Source organism: Benincasa hispida, chromosome 9 (assembly GCF_009727055.1).
Source record: "Benincasa hispida cultivar B227 chromosome 9, ASM972705v1, whole genome shotgun sequence".
Classification (NCBI taxonomy): Eukaryota; Viridiplantae; Streptophyta; class Magnoliopsida; order Cucurbitales; family Cucurbitaceae; genus Benincasa; species Benincasa hispida.
Window position 1 is genome coordinate 48559769 of NC_052357.1, and position 20186 is coordinate 48579954.

The 20186-nt window shown below is 38.7% G+C and overlaps 1 non-coding gene across 1 annotated transcript; it reads right to left on the reverse strand.

Annotated features, from left to right (window-relative positions):
* Positions 1-4764: 4764 nt before the first annotated feature.
* On the reverse strand, positions 4765-4871 carry LOC120087448. Its single transcript, XR_005484589.1, has one exon. It is a non-coding gene; the product is annotated as a small nucleolar RNA R71 (small nucleolar RNA).
* Positions 4872-20186: the final 15315 nt, after the last annotated feature.

The following is a 20186-nucleotide window of genomic DNA, read 5'->3' on the forward strand; positions in this document are numbered from 1 at the left end:
GCTCTCCCTAGTCACTTAAAATATGTGTACCTAGAAGAAAGAAATACCCTTCTAGTCATAATTGCCAGAGAATTGACACCGGCCTAAGAGGAATCCTTGATCAACATTCTAAAAACTTACAAAGAGGCCATTGGATGGACCTTGGATAATCTCAAGGGAATAAGCCCAACCCTTTGCATGCATAGAATCACCCTAGATGAAGGAGCCAACCCACGATCCAACCGCTCAAGAGGCTCAATCCCAATTTATAGGAAGTTGTTCTCAAGGAAATAATCAAGCTTAAAGAGGCCAGGATCATTTACCCCATTCCTGATAGTAAGTGGGTGAGCTCATTCACGTTGTTCCCAAGAAGACCGGTATGACCATTGTAGAGAATGACAAGGGAGAGATGGTGCCAATGCGTGTGCAAAACGGATGGAGGATGTGCATTGATTTCCGAAAATTAAATGGGGTAACAAAAAAAGACCACTTTCTTATCCATTTTCTGGATCAAATGGTGGAATGACTCGTCAGAAAGCCATTTTTCTGTTTTCTTGATGGCTTTTCTGGATTCTACCAAATCCCCATTGCCCAAGAGGACCAAGAAAAAATAACATTCACATGCACTTACGGTACATATGCCTTCAGGCGTATGCCATTTTGACTTTGCAACTCCTCAGGTACGTTCCAAAGGTGTATGATGAACATATTTTTAGATTTTATAGAAAAGTGCATAGAAGTGTTTATGGATGAATTTACAGTTTACAGAGAGTATTTTGAAGATTACTTGCATAACCTCAGTCTAGTCTTGAAACGATATATTGAGGCTAATCTTGTTTTAAATTATGAAGAATGTCACTTTATGTCTTCCCACGATATTGTGCTAGGACATTTAGTTTCTGTAAAAGGGATTGAAGTAGATAAAGCTAACGTAGATGTTATTGCTAACCTTCCCTATCCAACATATGTTAGGGAAATCTATTCTTTCCTATGATATGCAGGTTTTTACAGGCGGTTTATCAAGGACTTTTCGAAGTTAGCATTGCCTTTATCGACATTATTGCAGAAAGATGTTCCCTTTGAGTTTGACAAAAAGTGTCAAGAGACTTTCAAGACCTTAACGGGCAAGCTTACCACTACCCCAATTTTGTAACCTCCAAGATGGGACGTACCGTTCGAGATCATGTGCGATGCTAGCAATCTAGCTGTGGGACCGATGCTAGGACAAAGGATTGATCGAAAAAGTCACGTCATATGCTTTGCATCAAGGACCCTAAATCCCAATCAAATTAATTACACCACAACTGAAAAAGAAATTTTGGCCATCATTTTTGCTTTAGATAAATTTCGTTCTAATATCCTTATTTCCTGTTACTATCTTGGATTTCCTGTTACTATTTTTACTGACCATGCTGCTCTCATGTACCTAATGACCAAGAAGGAGTCAAAACCCCAATTGGTCCATTGGATGCTCCTTCTCCAAGAGTTCAATTTGACCATCAAGGATAGAAAAGGTGAAGAAAACTTGGTAGCTGACCATTTGAGCAGGATAGTACAAGAAGAAGACCTCATACCTCTATGTGAGGACTTTCCAGATGAATTCCTGTTCCATATCGACACACCCACTCCATGGTAAGAAAACAAAAATTAATTTCCTAGTAACAGGTAAGTTTCCCTACGATATGCCTAGTTCTAGAAGGGCCAAATTGAAAAGTGATTCAAAATACTTTGTTTTGGAACCATCATACCCTTGCAAGATTTCTTCTGACCAAATCATTTGCAGGTGTGTCCTAAATGAATAATTTGAATTTGTACTCACCTTTTGTGATGAGATGGCTTGTGGAGGGCATTTTAGTCCTAGGAGAACTATTAGGAAGGTTTTAAATAGTGGGTTGATTTGGAATTCTCTATTCGCCGACTGCTTTGCATTTTGTAAATCTTGTGAGAAGTGTCAAAGGTCAAGATCTTTATCTAGGAGGAATGAGATGCCATTAAATTCTATTTTTGTATGTGAATTTTTTTATGTATGGGGTATGGATTTCATGGGCCCTTTTCCTTCCTCATTTGGGTATTTATACATTCTTTTAGCAGTTGACTATGTTTCGAAGTGGGTCGAGGCAATCCCCACCAGGACTAATAATGTTGTTGTGGTTTCAAGTTTTTTAAGAGCTAATATTTTTTCTAGATTTGGTATACCTCGTGCTATAATCAGTGACCAGGGTACTCAAACTGGACCATCGAGGCACTCATAAAAAAATATGGAGTACACCATCGTGTTGCCACTCCGTATCACCCTCAGATGAATGGACAAGCTGAAATATCAAATCGAGAGGTCAAAAATATCTTGGAAAAGACAGTGAACCTGACTAGGAAGGATTGGAGCACGCCTTGACGATGCTCTTTGGGCATACAGATGATAATGGGCAGAAATGCACGTTATTACAGTGCAAAGATATAAAACAATGAAGAATTGCGATGGTAAAAATATATAAAATCGTGTCCAAAAGCAATAAGTTGAGAACATTGCGATTGCATGCGTCCATCGCATTAAACTAGCTAATTTACGTATTTTGTTCAGGAAAATGTGTTGGCGCAAGGCAGAGTTGCGATCCAAGGAATTCAGCATCCGAAAGCATTGAAAGATTGCGACCACTAGGCTATGCGATCGTATGCGTTCACGAAGATCTTCTCAAAAAGGTGGCCGCATAGAGACGGCGCATCAAGGTGAAGGCTTAATAAATCACGATGGGACAGAAAGCTGATGACGGTCGAATCCAAATTTAGTTGACAAGCCGTTAACGACACACTGTAGCAAGTACACTTAACTTTTTGGTGACAATTAATCAGAGCATCAGACAGAGAATTAATGACATCCAATCAGTGCAATTATTTGAGAGAAAAAACTCCACCCTGAAGCTCTATAAATACTGAAGGCCACCTTCATTAAAGGAGTTCGGTTCCACTATTCAGAATTTAGAGTTCTTCTTCACCATATACTTAGATAGTCGTAGTCTGTAATATTATATACTAAGAAGGCGAAGGTGAGTGAAGAGAGAAGACGTCGAAAGAATGTCCTAGTTAACTCGGAAGAGTGCTGGGAAGCGTTAAGAATAGAGAGAGGGCTGTCTCTTGCGGAAGCAAGAACATTCTTTGGGTAGAGTAGAGAAAACTCAGTGTAAAAGCCTTAGGAAGCAAGACATTGCTACCAGGCTCTCTATCCTTATTTTTCATTGTCATTTTGTATTCTGAACTTATTTATAAAATGGAATTTGTATCTCTATATCTGTTCGCTCTCTTTACATTATGCATGAGTAACTAAATTGTTGAATGGGTTGAGAAGCACTTAGCTAGTATAACCTGAGATCTTCACTTTATGCGATCATCTTGTATTATGTATGCGTCATTTGTCCTTTAGAGATGCTCAGGAGGGTGGTCTAAGGATAGAATCTAGGCTTGGAAAAGTTAGATTAGAATCTAGGCTCGGAAGAGTCAGATTAGAACTGCATAATCAAGAGATAAAAACTTAGGTATAAGTTCTGTTTGCTATTAATGCATCGCATGTACCCTAGAGATAGGATATGGTGGTATACAGTCACCTTGTATCTATATGCATCATTCATCATCGCATAGACAAGAAATAGAGACTTAGGAATGAGTCCTATAGACATCATCGCATATATCGCATGCGTCCTAAAATTAGAAGCCATAACATTTACATTGGAAGATGAATTGCTGTTGCATGTGTGTAGCATGATCGCATAGCTTGAACGCAATCTCAGGAAGCGCTAGCTAAATACCTTCTCAACCTGCTCCCCCACATACTCATTGTAACTTTCATTGTTATTAACTCTTCTTTCAAGTTCGCTGCATAGAATCCATACATTAAACAAACATACCAACCAACGCATTGTTTTATTTGTCACCGCAAAGAAATCTGAAATCACCGTCGCATACTCTCTCCATAGTCCCTGTGTTCGACCCTGGGCTTACTATGTAACCTAGTAGGATTTATATTTGGGTCTTGCTAGGAAAACTTGCATGCATAATGCATACACCACCATCGCATTATACACCATTATTTCATTGCATTAACCACGCATCAAGTTTTTGGCGCCGTTGCTGGGGACTACGGAAATACATTGTGCTAACGGTAACTTTTTTATTTTCTTTGCAGACTCTCCATCTCTGTGCACTGCTTCTCTTTAGGTAAGTGAAGAAGCGGGTGTCGTATGAGCGAAGGACAAAATCCTTAGCCCAATTACGACCCAGAGATTGAGAGAAATTTTCGAAGAAGAAGAAGAAATAGCCACCAACAACAAAAATAAGAGAGATCCAAAAATGGCGGAGCAACTAGAAGATAGAGCACCAAATGCAAATAATATCATGGCGAACCCCATCCTCTTGGCGAACGACCGCAATAGGCCCATTCAGGACTATGCGTCGCCCAACCATTATGATTTCTCACCAGGAATCATGAGGCCAGCTCTTGATGGATCGAGATTCGAGGTGAAACCGGTGATGCTGGAGATGATTCAAACTGTCGAACAGTTTGGTGGTAGGCGTGGCGAGGATCCGCACGCCCAACTTCAGAGTTTTATTGAGATCTACAATACGTTTTTGTTCCCAAACATCTTCGCTGAAGATGTTCGATTAACACTATTCCCATTTTCGTTGTGTGACTAGGCATGGAAATGGGCTTATTCTCTCGAACCAAGAGAGATTACATCATGGGAACAGGTAGTGGAAAAGTTCATGAAGAAGTACTTCGCCCCAATGGAGAATGCCAGAAGGAGGAAGTTGATCACTAATTTTGAATAGGATATTGACGAATTTCTCAGTGATGCCTGGGCGAGGTTTAAGAGGCTGGTAAGAGATTGCCCACATAATGGCTTACTAGATTGTCTACATATGGAAATTTTCTACCACGGTTTGTACCCTGCAGTGCAGATGGCTGCGAATGCAACAGCAGCTGGAGTATACTTACGATGAGGCTAAGGATATACTTGACCGCATTTCAAAGAATCATGAAGACTGGACAGAAAGCGATCAAAGACTGAGAATTAAAGACAGTGATACAAATAACGGGGCCATCGCATCCCTGCAAAACCAAATGACTGCAATGATGAATTTAATACAAGGAATCGCAATCAGCAGCCCAGGAATGCATAGAGGGCAGGTCAACGTAATAGACCAAACGAGCGCAAGTTGTGCTACTTGCAGTGAAGGCCATCCAATGGAAGAGTGTCTGAGGAACCCACAATATGTTTATTTCGTGAAGAATAATCCGTTTTCCAAAACTTACAACCCTGGGTGGAAAAACCACCCCAACTTCGCATGGAAAAATCAACAACAAAATTTTCAACCAATGGCGCAAAAGGAAGGGCCACCAGGATTTTTCACGCGAACAAATAGTAAAATGCAAAATCAAGCTAGCAGTTCGCAAGCGTCGCAATATTCATCTTTGGAGAGCTTACTAAAGCAGTATATTGAAAAGAATGAAACAGTGCTTCAGAATCAAGCGACGTTTATCTGCAATCTTGAAATTCATATGGAACAGATTGTGGGCGAACTCAAAAGTAGGCCGCAAGAGACACTGTTGAGTTCAACAAAGCTTCCGCGTAACCCAGGGAGTACGGGAAAGGAGCAATGTCAAGTTGTGACGTTGCAAAGTGGAAAGACAGTGGCAAAGGAGAAGAAGGAGCCCAACCAGACTGCTCCAATTGCGATGGAACCACAGACCCCGTTAACTCAAGAAGAAACAGAAGAACAAGAGATGATGGAATCGGAGATTGCGTCCACTTCGAAGCGGAAAGAACAGGGAACCATGAAAATACAGCTGCCACCATTCCCTCAGAGACTGAAAAAGAAGAAAAATGATGAAGTGCAGTATCAACGCTTCATGGACATGCTGAAACAGTTGCATATTAACATTCCTTTCACTGAAGCGATTGAACAGATGTCGAAGTATGCGAAGTTTCTGAAGGACATGTTGACGAAGAAAAGAAGCATTGTAAGTTCGCAACGGTGGCATTGACACAAAGTTCAAAATCCATAATTCCACCAAAAATGCGCGACCCTGGAAGTTTCACAATACCCTACTCGATCGGCGGGTTATACATTGGTCAAGAGCTTTGCGATCTCGGGGCCAACATCAACTTAATGCCCCTATCAATTTTTAAGCAGCTGAATGTGGGGTAGTTGGCGCCCACGATGGTGACTCTCCAGCTAGCTGACAGGTCCCTTGTTCATCCAGAAGGGAAGGTGAAGGATGTCCTAGTCACGATGACAAATTTATCTTACCGGCAGACTTCATCATCCTGGATTATGAAGCGGACAAGGATGTACCCATCATCCTGGGACGACCATTTTTATCCACTAATCACGCTCAGATTGATGTGTACAAGGGAGAGATCACACTGAGGGTGAATGGACAGAAGCTCAGGTTTGATATTATCAGAGCCATGAAATACCCAGAAGAAGAAGACCTTACTGAATTTGATGATGAACCCAGTTTGAATGAAGAAGAAAAGTCTGAAAATGAAAATGAAGATGAGGATGCGACCGCATCCATAGTAGCCTACAATTCGATCAGAGAAACAACAACCAAAGAAGAAAAGCTGACAGTGAATGAAGAAAGAAAAACCCAAAAACCATCCTTGGAACAACCACCGACAATAGAGCTGAAAACCCTTCCAAACCACCTGAAGTATGCTTTCCTGGGGCAGAATGAAATGCTTCCAGTAATAATTTCCTCTGTACTTCATGAAGATCAAGAAAATGCACTGCTAAGCATCCTGAGAAAGTACATAAAAGCAATTGGCTGGACGCTAGCAGACATTAGAGGAATCAGCCCCGCATATTGTATGCACAGGATTCGTCTCGAGGACAATCAGAAAAGATCGATCAAACATCAACGTAGACTCAACCCTACAATGAAGGAGGTCGTGAAGAAGGAGATAATCAAGTGGTTAGACGCAAGGATTATCTATCCAATTGCCGATAGCACGTGGGTCAGCCCCGTGCAATGTGTGCTGAAGAAAGAAGGATCATGGTAGTCTCAAATGCAAATAATGAACTCATCTCAATGAGGACCGTCACTAGCTGGTGGATTTACATGGACTACCGCAAACTGAATGTGGCAACAAGGAAGGATCATTTCCCTTTGCCTTTTATCGACCAAATGCTAGATCGCCTAGCAAGAAATGATTACTACTGCTTCTTGGATGGATATGCCGGCTACAACCAGATCATGATTGCTCCAGAGGATCAAGAGAAAACCATATTCACCTGCCCCTATGAAACAATTGCGTTTCGACACATGTCGTTCGGCCTATGCAATGCACCAAGCACTTTTCAGAGGTGTATGATGGCCATCTTTTCTAAGTACTTTAAAGATTCTGTAGAAATTTTCATGGACGACTTCTCGATGTATTGGCAAGCGTACGAAGTCTCTCTCAACAATCTAGAGAAGATACTGAAGAGATGTGAAGAGACAAACTTTGTGCTAAACTGAGAGAAATGCCACTTCATGGTGAAGGAAGGTATTTTGCTCGGGCACAAAGTCTCCAAGGATGGGCTGGAGGTGGACAAGGCGAAGATTGAGGCGATTGAAAAGCTCCCACCTCCAGAAAATGTGAAGGTTGTCAGGAGCTTCTTAGGACATGTTGGCTTTTATCGACGTTTTGTGATAGACTTTTTAAAGACTGCACGATCATTGAGTGCGTTGTTAAAGGCAGAAAGAGCGTTTGACTTTGATGACCAATGCCTCAACGCATTCAAGATACTGAAGAACGTACTAACAACCGCACCTTTGTTGATCGCACCAAACTGGACACAGCCCTTTGAACTAATGTGCGACGCAAGCGGTTATACGATGGGGGTAGTGTTGGCACAAAAGAAAAAAACAATGCTACACCCCATCGCATATGCGAGTAAAACCTTGAATCCTATTCAAACAAATTACAATACCACAAAAAAAAAGTGCTCGTGGTGATATTTTTGTTGAAAAATTCAGAGCTTATCTACTGGGAGCTAAAGTAATCGTTCACACTGACCACTTGGCAATAAAATATTTGATGACAAAGAAAGATGCAAAGTTGAGATTGATTCGATGGGTTCTCCTCCTTCAAGTATTCAACATGGAAATCATTGATCGCAATGGGACAGAGAACCAGGTTGCAGACCATTTGTCAAGATTAGAAAATCTAGAAGTCGACCACAACCAGTTAGAGGTGAACGCAACTTTCCTGGACGAGCAACTATTTAAAATTGAAGAATTACCATGGTACACGGACATGGTCAATTTTCTGGTTTGCGAACAATTCCTTGAGGATTACACAGCCCACCAGAAGAGGCGGCTCAGACATGAATGTAAATCATATTATTGGGACAAGCCAAATCTTTATAAGAGGGGATCAGACCAGATTTTGCGCCTATGCGTACCAGACGCTGCTCACCAATGCATACTATCACAATGCCATGACTCGCCATATGGAGGACACTTTGGAGGCCAACGCACAGCAGCAAAGGTGTTACAAAGTGGATATTTTTGGCCAACTTTATTTAAGGACACAAGAGACTATGCAATGAAATGCGACCGGTGCCAATGCACGAGAAACATTTCATGGAAGCAAGCGATGCCCATGAACATCATCTTAGAATCGGAATTATTCGACGTCTGGGGCATAGACTTCATGGGACCATTTCCACCATCAAATGGTCAAAAATACATTCTATTGGCCATCGACTACATTTCCAAATGGGTTGAAGTGGTATCGTGCGTCGCAAGTGATGCGGCGGTAGTCTTCAAGTTCTTAAAGAAAAATATTTTCACTCGTTTTGGCAGTTCACATGCTATAATAAGTGTTGAAGGCTCTCACTTTATTAATTATATCGTCAACAATTTTCTGCTCAAATATAATATCCTCCATAAAGTGGTCAAGCTGAAGTGTCCAACAGGGAAATTAAGTTGATATTAGATAAGGTGGTAAAACCTTCACGAAAAGATTGGGCAATGAAGTTGGACGATGCCTTGTGGGCATACAGAACCGCCTATAAGACACCTATAGGCATGTCCCTTGTATGCGTTGGTGTTCGAAAAGGCATGTCATTTACCGCTTGAGCTGGAGCTTAAAGCAATGTGGGCAGTGAAAAAGCTTAATTTTGACTTAAAGGCCGCAGGGGAAGCAAGAAAACTTCAATTGGTCGAGCTCGATGAATGGAGAATGCAAGCATATGAGAATGCCAAAATTTACAAAGAGCGCACAAAATGTTGGCATGACAAACAACTATGTGAGAAAAATCTCCACGTCGGACAAAAGGTCTTATTATTCAATTTGCGGCTACGACTCTTTCCCGGTAAATTAAATTCACGTTGGTCCAGACCCTTTATAATCAAAGAAGTATTCCCGCATAGTGCAATCGAATTGACTAATGAAGAAGGGACCCGTGCATTCAAGGTCAACGGGCAAAGAGTCAAGATATATTGCAGAGGTGACTTTCATCGGGAAAATACCTCCTTAGACCTGAGAAATCCTGAATGAAGAAAAATCGAGTAGTCCCTGCATTGTTATGCGATAGAAACTCATCAGGGACGCAATTCGTTTGGAGTATCCTTTTCCTGAACTCACGCTACCCTTCTTTATATCTGTTGTCATTTAGTTATCTTTTTTTACTCCTTGCATTTAAAGTTTTTTTTTTTAAAAAAAAAATGTTAACTCTATCATTTATATTTTTTACCCTCTCAATGTTTTTTTACAACGATCGAGGTGAACGATTGCAGGGGAGCTACACGATAACCAAAAGACTCGACAAGAATATTTAGCCACCGCAATCGAAGAAATAGGATCACTGCAAAGAAGGATGCGATCACAAATAATGCGGGCGACAGAGCAAATTTGGGGGTTGTATCTTTCCTTGACTTTGTCTATTCCAAATTTTGCACTCTCGTATTTCATTTTAACTTTGATAATTTTATCATCGCATCCTCTTTAGTCAGTGCAATCATTAAATATTGATTAATTTAGTAAGTCACCGCATTGTTTTTTTTTTTTTTTTTTTGCCAATTATGATTTCAATGATGAAATGCATGCCTCTATTTTTCATCACGTGCACTAGAGTTAACTTAATTTTAGGACAGTCAACTCATGAAATATTTCTAGAAGTTAGTGGTCCACCAGCTTTCTTTCAAACTGACTTTTACGAAACCTCCTAAGAGCATCGCATGACTTCTTTCAATCTTTCAGCAATGAGGACATTGTTGCGTTTAAATTTGGGGGTGCGGTATTTATTTTCAACCTTGCTATTTTTAGCCATTCTCTAGAAGATATATATATATATATATATATATATAATAACGTTGTGATCTCGTAGTTGGATGTCCGCATGACACCAGTGGGGGCAAGCCAAACGAAGGTAGGAATCGTGATCATTGCATAAATAAAATGATCGCAACTCTACTGCCAAATGGGCATGAGTTTAGACTGAGAAAGAGCGCCTTGCTCGTAGTTGGATGCTCGCATGACACCCGTGGAGGCAAGCCAAAATGAAAGTCAGGCACTTGGATCAGCGCAAGGTCATAGAAAGAATATCTAAAACTACGCAAGGATAAAAATCATTTGAAAACACCCCAGTTGAAAAAAATTTTTTGAAATAAACCATGCGATGCCCTAGAAACAAGTATTTGAAGGTTAAACTTGCGGTCCCTAAATTTTAGAAATATTTTAAGAAGAGATCTGGATAGAAATCAAGGAGATTTTGGTACATAGGATTTGAATAAGGCACCTCGAGAAATCTAGGAAAGAAAAAGGCGGTTGACTTTCTAGAGAAAATCTTTAGTTTATGCTTGAGGACAAACATTCTTTTAAATTTGGGGGTGTGATAACGGGCATAAATGAACGCTATTATAGCGCAAAGATATAAAAAAAATGAAGGATTGTGACGGTAAAAATATATAAAATCATTTTCAAAAGCAATAAGTTGAGAACATTGCGATCGCATGTGTCCATCGCATTAAAGCAGCTAATTTACGTATTTTGTGCAAGTAAATATGTTGGCGCAAGGCAGAGTTGTGATCCAAGGAATTCAGCATCCGAGCACATTGAAAGATTACGACCGCAAGGCTATGCGATCGTATACATTCGCGAAGATCTGCTCAAGAAGGTGGCCACATAGAGACGACGCATCAAGGTGAAGGCTTAATAAATCACGATGGGATAGAAAGCTGATGACGGTCGAATCTGAATTTAGTTGAGAAGCCGTTAACAACACACTGTAGCAAGTACACTCAACTTTTCGATGATAATTAATCAGCGCATCAGATAGAGAATTAATGACATCCCATCAGTGCAATCATTTGAGAAAAAAAGCTCTTCACCCTAAAGCTCTATAAATACCAAAGGCCACCTTTGTTAAAGGAGTTTGGTTCCACTATTCAGAATTTAGAGTTCTTCTTCACCATATACTTAGATAGTCGTAGTCTATAATTTTTTATACTTAGAAGGCGAAGATGAGTGAAGAGAGAAGACGCCGAAAGATCGTCTTGTAACTCAGAAGAGTGCCGGGAAACGTTACGAATAGAGAGAGGGTCGACTCTTGTGGAAGCAAGAACATTCTTTGAGCAGAGTAGAGAAAACTTAGTGTAAAAGCCTTAGGAAGTAAGACATTGTTACCAAGCTCTCTATCCTTATTTTCCATTATCATTTTGTATTCTGAACTTATTTATAAAATGGAATTTGCATCTCTATATCTGTTCGCTCTCTTTACATTACGCATGATAACTAAACTGTCGAATGGGTTGAGAAGCACTTAGCTAACATAACCTGAGATCTTAACTTTATGCGATCATCTTGTACTATGTATGCGTCATTCGTCTTTTAGAGATGCTCGGGAGGGTGGTCTAAGGATAGAATCTAGGCTTCAAAAAGTCAAATTAGAATGTAAGCTCGGGAGGGTCAGATTAGAACCACATAATCAAGAGATAGAAACTTAGGAATAAGTTTTGTTTGCTATTAACGCATCGCATGCACCCTAGAGATAGGATATGGTGGTATGCTGTCACTTTGTATCTATGTGCATCATTAATCATCGCATAGACAAGAAATAGAGACTTAGGAATGAGTCCTATAGATATCATCGCATATATCGTATGCGTCCTAAAATTAGGAGCCTTAGCGTTTACATTGGAAAATGACTTGTTGTGCATGGTAGTAACATGATCGCATGGTCTAGCGCAATCTCAGGAAGCACTAGCTAAATACCTTCTCAACCCGTTCCCCGCATACTCATTGTATCTTTCGTATTATGAACTCTTTTCTCAATCTGTCTCTTATACACATCTAGATGTGTATAAGAGACAGCTAAATACCTTCTCAACCCGTTCCCCCGCATACTCATTGTAACTTTCATTGTTATTAACTCTTCTCTCAAGTCCGCCACATAGAATCCATCCATAGTCCCTGTGTTCGACCCTGGGCTTATCAGGCAACCTAGTAGGATTTATACTTGGGTCTTGCTAGGAAAACTTGCATGCACAATGCATACACCACCATCGCATTATACACCATTATTTCATCGCATTAACCATGCATCAACAGGAACGCATTCAAAACACCCATTGGAACACGTCTATGGAAAGGCATGCCACCTACCGGTCGAGATCGAGCATAGAGTATATTGGGCCGTCAAACAATGTAATATGAACTTGGCCCAAGTCGGTGAGTAGAGATTACTAGAGCTACAAAAATTGGAGGAATTACATTTTGAGGCCTATGAGAACTCAAGGATCTACAAGGAAAAGTCAAAGCTGATTCATGATAAAGGCCTTTTGAGAAGAGAATTTTGGATCAGGTAGAAAGTGTTACTCTACAATTCTCATCTATCACTTATGCCTAGTAAACTAAAATCTAAATGGCTTGGTCCCTTTGAGGTAATTAATTTATTTCCCTATGGTGTTGTGGAAATCAAAAGTCCAGAAACTGGAAAGGAATTCAAAGTGAACGGGCACTGCTTAAAGATTTTCAATGAAGGAGAAGTCAACCTTGTTAGTGGAAGCTTTCTGTTGGCTCCGCCTGTCATCACTTGAGCCCGTATCACTAGACGTGTAGCAAAAGACGTTAAACATTGCGCTACCTGGAGGCAACTAGGAGTTTTATTTTCTTTTCTTTCCCTTCTTCTATTTTCCTTTCTATTTTCTTTTTTATTTAATATCGGCTGACTACATTTACCCTTTTTTATAGGAGATGTGCAATTTTGACTCCTGAGATCAAGATGAATATGCCAAGGCCCAAAAATTTGGGGAGTTTTTCTGTTCCCTTTTTTCCTTTTCTCTTTTTGTCCTTAGCATTGAGGACAATGCAGATTTTTAAGTTGGGGGTGGGCGAAGCATGTTTATTAGAAATTAAATTAACTGTGTCATGGTGTGTTTATTTTTGTTCGCTTTATTTGTTGTTTCATTTCAATGACTTATTGATGATGCACTAGCATGTTCTAAAAAGGGTAATTTCCACAATTTTGAGCTTTTTATAAACAATTTTTTTTCATGAAATCTATGTAAAATGAACCAAAGTTTAGAATTTTTTTTTTCAGATTTTTAATCCTTTAAAGTCTTAGAAACGGATTATCTATCTCGGATTTTCGTTGTCAACTCGAAAGGCCCCCTATTGGCTTGAGAGTAACTTTTAGTGCCTAAGAGTAAAACTAGATAATGAAAAAGAAAAAAATAAGCCTAGCGTGTTAAAAAAAAGGAGAAAGAAAAAGAATAAAAATATAGTATGTGTGTGTGTGCATGGATAGAGGTGAAAAGAGCTACCTTCGATGTGTTCTTTTAGGGCTCGGGATAAAAGAGTGATAGGTTCCCAGCGATGGAGTGTGAAAGCTAGTCCTCTAGGTAAAATACATATCTTTTATGTTTTTTGTGCATGAGTTTTGGGCATTCCTTGATAGTGTTACTCTTTGATTAGTAATATCAGTATGTCTTGGGCTGATGACCGAGCCAGAGTAGAGGGAAGATGACTTAGGAGATAGATAAGACTTTTCCAGGCACTTTACGATTAACGAAATAAAAATTCTTTCTTTGTTTTCTCGTTTGTATATGGTTTTGATAGAAAAATAACCTTTTTATAAAAAGTCTCAATTAAGTGATTATTTGGTTTAATTTATTATGCGACCCTATAGACTATTGAGATTGGAGAAAGGGTTCATTAAATAGAGTGAACATTCTCTTATTGAAATCCATGACGGAAGTTTATCTTGCTCGGGACGATCAAGTCTTAAGTTGGGGGTGTTTGTTAGCTCTCAAAAAGAGCTAATTTTATAGCCTTGATTTCCTATATTTGGATAATTCTTGGATTCTGTTGTCTCATTTTGTAGGATAATTAATCCCATGGAGCCAACACATGGAAAAGACAAAGAATCGAGCCGAAAGAGTGGAAAAACCAAAGTCTAAATGCACTAAATCAAGTTCAGTTAAAAAAGGGAGATTTTGTCCTGCGCCAGAGTCACAACGCTCATCCCAAACCTTAGTCCAACGCTCATTCGACACTGAAAGGCAGTAGCTCTAGGAATAGGGCAGCGTTGCAACGGTGTCCAGAGCGTTACGACACTTCGGATTTGAATCATCACCACCATTACAACGCCCTTGACGTTGAAAGACAGTAGCGCAGCATCGCAACACTCCCCTAGAGCATTGCAACGCTTGACCCTAGTGTCGCGACGCTATAAGGAATTTATAAAAAGGACCTGTAGGGTCATCTTTGAATGAGGATCAACACAGCCCACCACACAATCGAGCTTAAGGCCGAATTAAGGAGAGTTGAGAGTTTTCGTTCAGTTTTTGAGTAATTGAGTCAATTTCCTAAGGAATAATTGGTATAGTTACCCTCGATTTCTACTTTTTCTATTCGTTGTAGTTTGAATTATGACTTTTAGAGGCTAAATTATTTTCTTGGGATAGTTTGTATGCCTTAATTCTTGAAGGTCATCTAGTTTATTTTATTCAATTGTTGAGAATGAACATCACATATTACAATCGTATAGTTGAAAGAATTATTTTCTATTCGTTGTAGTTTGAATTATGACTTTTTTTCAATTGAATTCAATGAATTTTTTCGACAAATTGATTTGTTAAATCTCATGTTTGCAAAATCTTTCTAGTCTATGCATATCCATTGATAAGTTGAAAGAATTTTTTTTGTAATTCCTTACATAAGGATTCCGAAAATACTGGATCTCCGCCTACACAAGAAAATTGTTGATAAAACTCCAAAATGGCATTTTCTTTTGATCCAATTTTTTTTTCTCCTTATCATTCAGGAAAGACAAAAAAAAAATCAGGGTAGCAAACATTCTCGAGAATCATCGGTAATGGAAATTACATTAGTAGGAATATAAGCTGAAACATCTCTCGATTGGGTCTAACTATTGGTAAAGCAGTCATACTTCCTTCACCTAAAGCAGAACTTGATTTAGCGGCTCCTTCCAGAAGGCATGAATGCAAATAAAAAACATCTCTCGGATAAGCTTCGTGGCTCGGCAGTCTTCATATTTTTGATTGATTAGGTTGCAAATATTAGGATCGCATGGTTGAGGTCTAGGCTTTTTCTGGCCAAGTTCATGTGGGTTCTAATATAATCTTTCCCAAATAAATCATTCAACAAGATATAGCTTTCCGGCTTGTTTGAATGTCTCGACAATTGAACCCTTTCTTAATGCTTTTCTGTTTTAACTTTGGGATCGCTAAGAAATAAAAGTTTTAAACTGAATTAGGGATGATTTAGATTTTCTTACAAAATTGGTTATTTGGGCTATTATAATTTCTAATCGGTCAAGGGGTTTATGTAATTGAAAAAAATAACTAGTACCTAAGGATAGAAAATAAAAAGCATACACACTAATCCCAAGATTTTCTCCTGAAATTGTCTCAAAACCTTATTTTTCTACAGTTGCTCTTGTTTCCTTTTGTTCAATTTCGCTCATTAAAACCATAATAAATAAAATCTTTCTTTTGGAATTCATAAATTGTCTTAGATTGATTCAATAATCTCCATGTGGATTCGACCCCGATCTTACCACTTTTCTACATTTGTGGTATAAGCCTTAGATTAGTGAAAATAAAATTAAGCTTTTGTTCGAATTTGGGGTTAAGTAACGACATCGATTCCTGAGTCCAAACAGATATGTTTATTGGATTTTCATAATAGAATGCAAAATCAACAAGTTTATTGAACAAGATACTCAATAATAATATTTTATTGATAAATAGAATGTTTAACAAAATTTACGAACTGCGAGTTCTAGGACATTTTCAATAATCTCCCAATTGGACTAAAATTCCAGTGAGAATAAATATATACAATACAATGTTGAGAAACATAAAAGGGAAAATACAATAAACTAGGGCATCTCTAATACCATAGATATTCTCCCACTTGCCCTAGATTACATTGCTCACAGTCCTAGTCCAATCAGGTGGCCCTCGAACACTTTAGCCGAGAGGGCCTTCATAAATGGATCAGCAAGGTTGTCTTCAAAGGCTATCTTTGTGACGAGCACGTCTCCTCGATGTACTATCTCTATGATGAGATGGTACTTTCTCTCAATATGTTTTCCACATTTGTGACTCCTTGATTCTTTCGAGTTGGCAACAACACCACTATTCTCACAATACAGTGTGATAGGTAAGTGCATATCTAGAACTACTTCCAAGTCAGCCAAGAATTTGCATAGCTATACTACTTCTTTAGCGGCTTCACATGTAGCTACATATTATGCTTCCATTGTAGAGTCAGCGATACAACTTTGTTTAATGCTTCTCCAAACTATAGCTCCTCCATTGAGAAAACTGATCTTGAAGTAGATTTCCTTGAATCCACATCAGTCTGGAAATCAGAATCAGTGTATCCAGTAAGGATCAAATCCTTAGGTCCATACACAAGCATATTGTCCCTAGTTCTCCTTAGATACTCGAGGATGATTTTGACAGTAGTCCAATGACTGTGTCCTGGATTGGACTGGAACCAGCTGACGATTCGAACTGCAAAACATATGTCAGGATGTGTACATAACATTACGTACATCAAACTCCCAACTGCAGATGCATATGGAATTCTTGTCATTTTCTCAACATCTTGAGGTGCCTTAGGACACTATTCCTTTGACAAATGAATTCCATGTCTAAAAGGTAACATACCTTTTTTGGAATTTTGCATATTATATCTTGACAACATCTTGTCAATATAAGATGCCTGAGATATTGCTAGGGTTCTATTATTTCGATTCCGAAAGATCTGTATTCCTAGAATGTATTGAGCATCACCCAAATCTTTCATTTGAAACTGTTTTGCTAACCATCTCTTTTTGTCAGCAAGGAAGCTTATCACATTCCCAATAAGCAAGATATCATCAACATAAAGAACTAAGAATGCTACAGCCTTGTTGACTATTTTCTTGTATACACAAGGTTCGTCAACATTCTGTTCAAAGCCATAAGATTTGATCGCAGTATCAAATCTTATATTCCAGGATCTTGAAGCTTGTTTTAACCCATAAATGGATCGTTTAAGCTTACAGACTTTCTGTTCCTGTCCTTGTTCAATAAACCCTTCAATTGAGACATAAAAATACTTTCATCAAGATGGTCGTTTAGAAAAGTCGTCCCATTTGCCATATTTCATAGTCATAATATGTGGCAATAGATAGAAGTATTCTAATCAATTTTATCATGGCAACAGGAGAAAAGGTTTCTTCATAATCAACCCCTTCTCTTTGGTTAAAACCTTTTGCCACGAGTCTGGCTTTGTAGGTTTGCACCTTGCTAGTTTGATCTCGTTTTCTTTTATAGATCCATTTGCAACCTATAGGTTTAACCCCATGTGGTTGGTCAACAAGTTCCAAATAGAGTTAAAGTACATAGACTCCATTTCAATGTCCATGGCTTTTATCCACTGTTCCCTGTCAACATCTTCCATTTCCTTTTTAGAGGTTAATGGATCCTCTAATCCATCATCATGTATGATGTTTTGAGTTTCAGCTAATCCCATATAGCGTTCAGGTTGCTGAACAACCCTCCCACTACGTCGAGGCATACTCAACTCTTGAGACAAACGTGACGGGACAACAACAGTTGTTGATGGACCAGCTTAATCAACAACTCTTATTGATTTTTCTGTAGCATCTTTGGTCATTTCTTGTAATATTAGTTTACTACGAGGTAGATGATTTTTAATATGATCTTCTTCCAAGAATGTAGCATTTTTCGATAAAAACACTTTATCTTCTTAGGGATCATAGAATAGTCCTCCTTTTGTTTCTTTAGGGTACCCTATAAAGAGGCATAATTTTGAACGTGTTTCCAGTTTCTTAGGATTTTGTACCAACACGTGTGCTGGACAACCCTAGACACGAAAATGACGTAAACTAGTTTTGCATCCTTTCCATAATTCATACGGTGTTTTGAAGGAACAACGTTTAGAATATATACTATAGTCTATACTGCATACCCTCAAAAGAATTAAAGTAACTGAGCATAACTCATCATTGATCAGACCATGTCTAACAAGGTTCTGAAACACTTTCTGCAACATCGTTTTGTTGTGGTGTTCCTGGTGCTGTGAGCTGGGATTGAATCCATGATCTACTAGATAGTTTTGAAATTATAAATCCATATACTTGCCACCTTAATCAGATCGAAGTGTTTTAATTCTTTTACTTAACAAATTTTCTGTCTCGGTCTTAAATTCTTTGAATTTTTCAAAAGTTTCAGACTTATGACTTATTAAGTAAATGTAGCCATATCTCGAGTAATCATCAATAAAATGGACGAAATATTGATAGCCTCCTCATGCTTTTACACTCATCGGACCATATAGGTCTGAATGTATAAGTTCAAGAGGCTCTTTGGCACAAAAACTTTTCTAGAAAAAGTTCTTTTTGTCATTTTTTCCTCAAGACATGATTCACATGGAGGTAAAGAATTATCTTCCAACTGACTTAGATGACCATTTTTTACCAATCTCTCAATCCTATTGAGATTAATGTGACCAAGTCTGATGTGCCAAAGATAGGCGTTAGGAGAAATTTTTCATTCTTTTATTTTGAGTCTCAGCCGTTTTAAACATCTCTATATTTAGAATTGCCTTTGCTTCAGTTTTTTTTTAATATGTACAAGTTATTTTCAATTCTTGCAAAACAAATATGCATACCTCTTGAAAAAACAAATACTTCATTAGATTCAAAAGATTTTCTGTACATATTTTCTAGCAAACAGGAAATGGAGATTAAGTTTCTTTTCATCTTAGGTACATAATATACATTCTTAAGTAAGATGAAAGATTCTCCAAAAAAATAGCTTGACATCTCCCACTGCATGAGCTGAAATGACTTCACTCGTTCCCACCTTGAAAGTCATTTCCTGTTCAGAAAGTTGTCTCCAAGAACTAGTTTCCTGTAGAAAAGTGCAAACATGACTAGCGACGCCTGAATCTAATATCCAGGTTAGGTGAGTATTCTTCACTTGACATGTTTCAACTACTAGTAAATCTGATTTACCTTGTTTTTCCTTTTCCGCTTTCTTTTCTGCCAAATACTTTGGGCAGTCACGCTTCCAGTGCTCATCCTCTCCGCAATGGGAACACTTTCCTTGTTTTTGTTTTTCTTAGCAGTGGTTTTCTTATTCCCTTTACCCTTCTTCTTCATTTGTACAGATTTATCTTTCGAAGAAGAGGGAACAAACTTCTTGTTACCAGTGGGTCTTATTCCAGATGTCGACACCTTAAAAAACTTCTTAGATCGAGAAATAACATTTACTTCTTTTTCTTTAAGTTCGTCATCGACTAATATGTCTGTAACTCGTTCAACAATGTAGTCAAATTATAAATAATTTTGTTCATAACAGCATTGGTTCTAAAAGGCAAATAACTCTCCGGGAGAGATTCCAATATCATACTGACTTGACTTATCTCATCTATCATCGCCCCATGAGCGTCAGCAATATTAAAATGGACCATCATATCGAGAACATGTTCTCTAACATTGGACCCATCTATCATACGAATACTGTAAGCATACTTAATGGCTTCATGTCGAATAGAGGATGACAGTGTCCCGAATATCTCCTGGAGCGACACCATTATCTCACGGGCGGTGGGCATTACCTCATGTTTCTTATTAAGTACATCGGATATACTTGCTAAGATATAGGCCCGAGCTTTTTC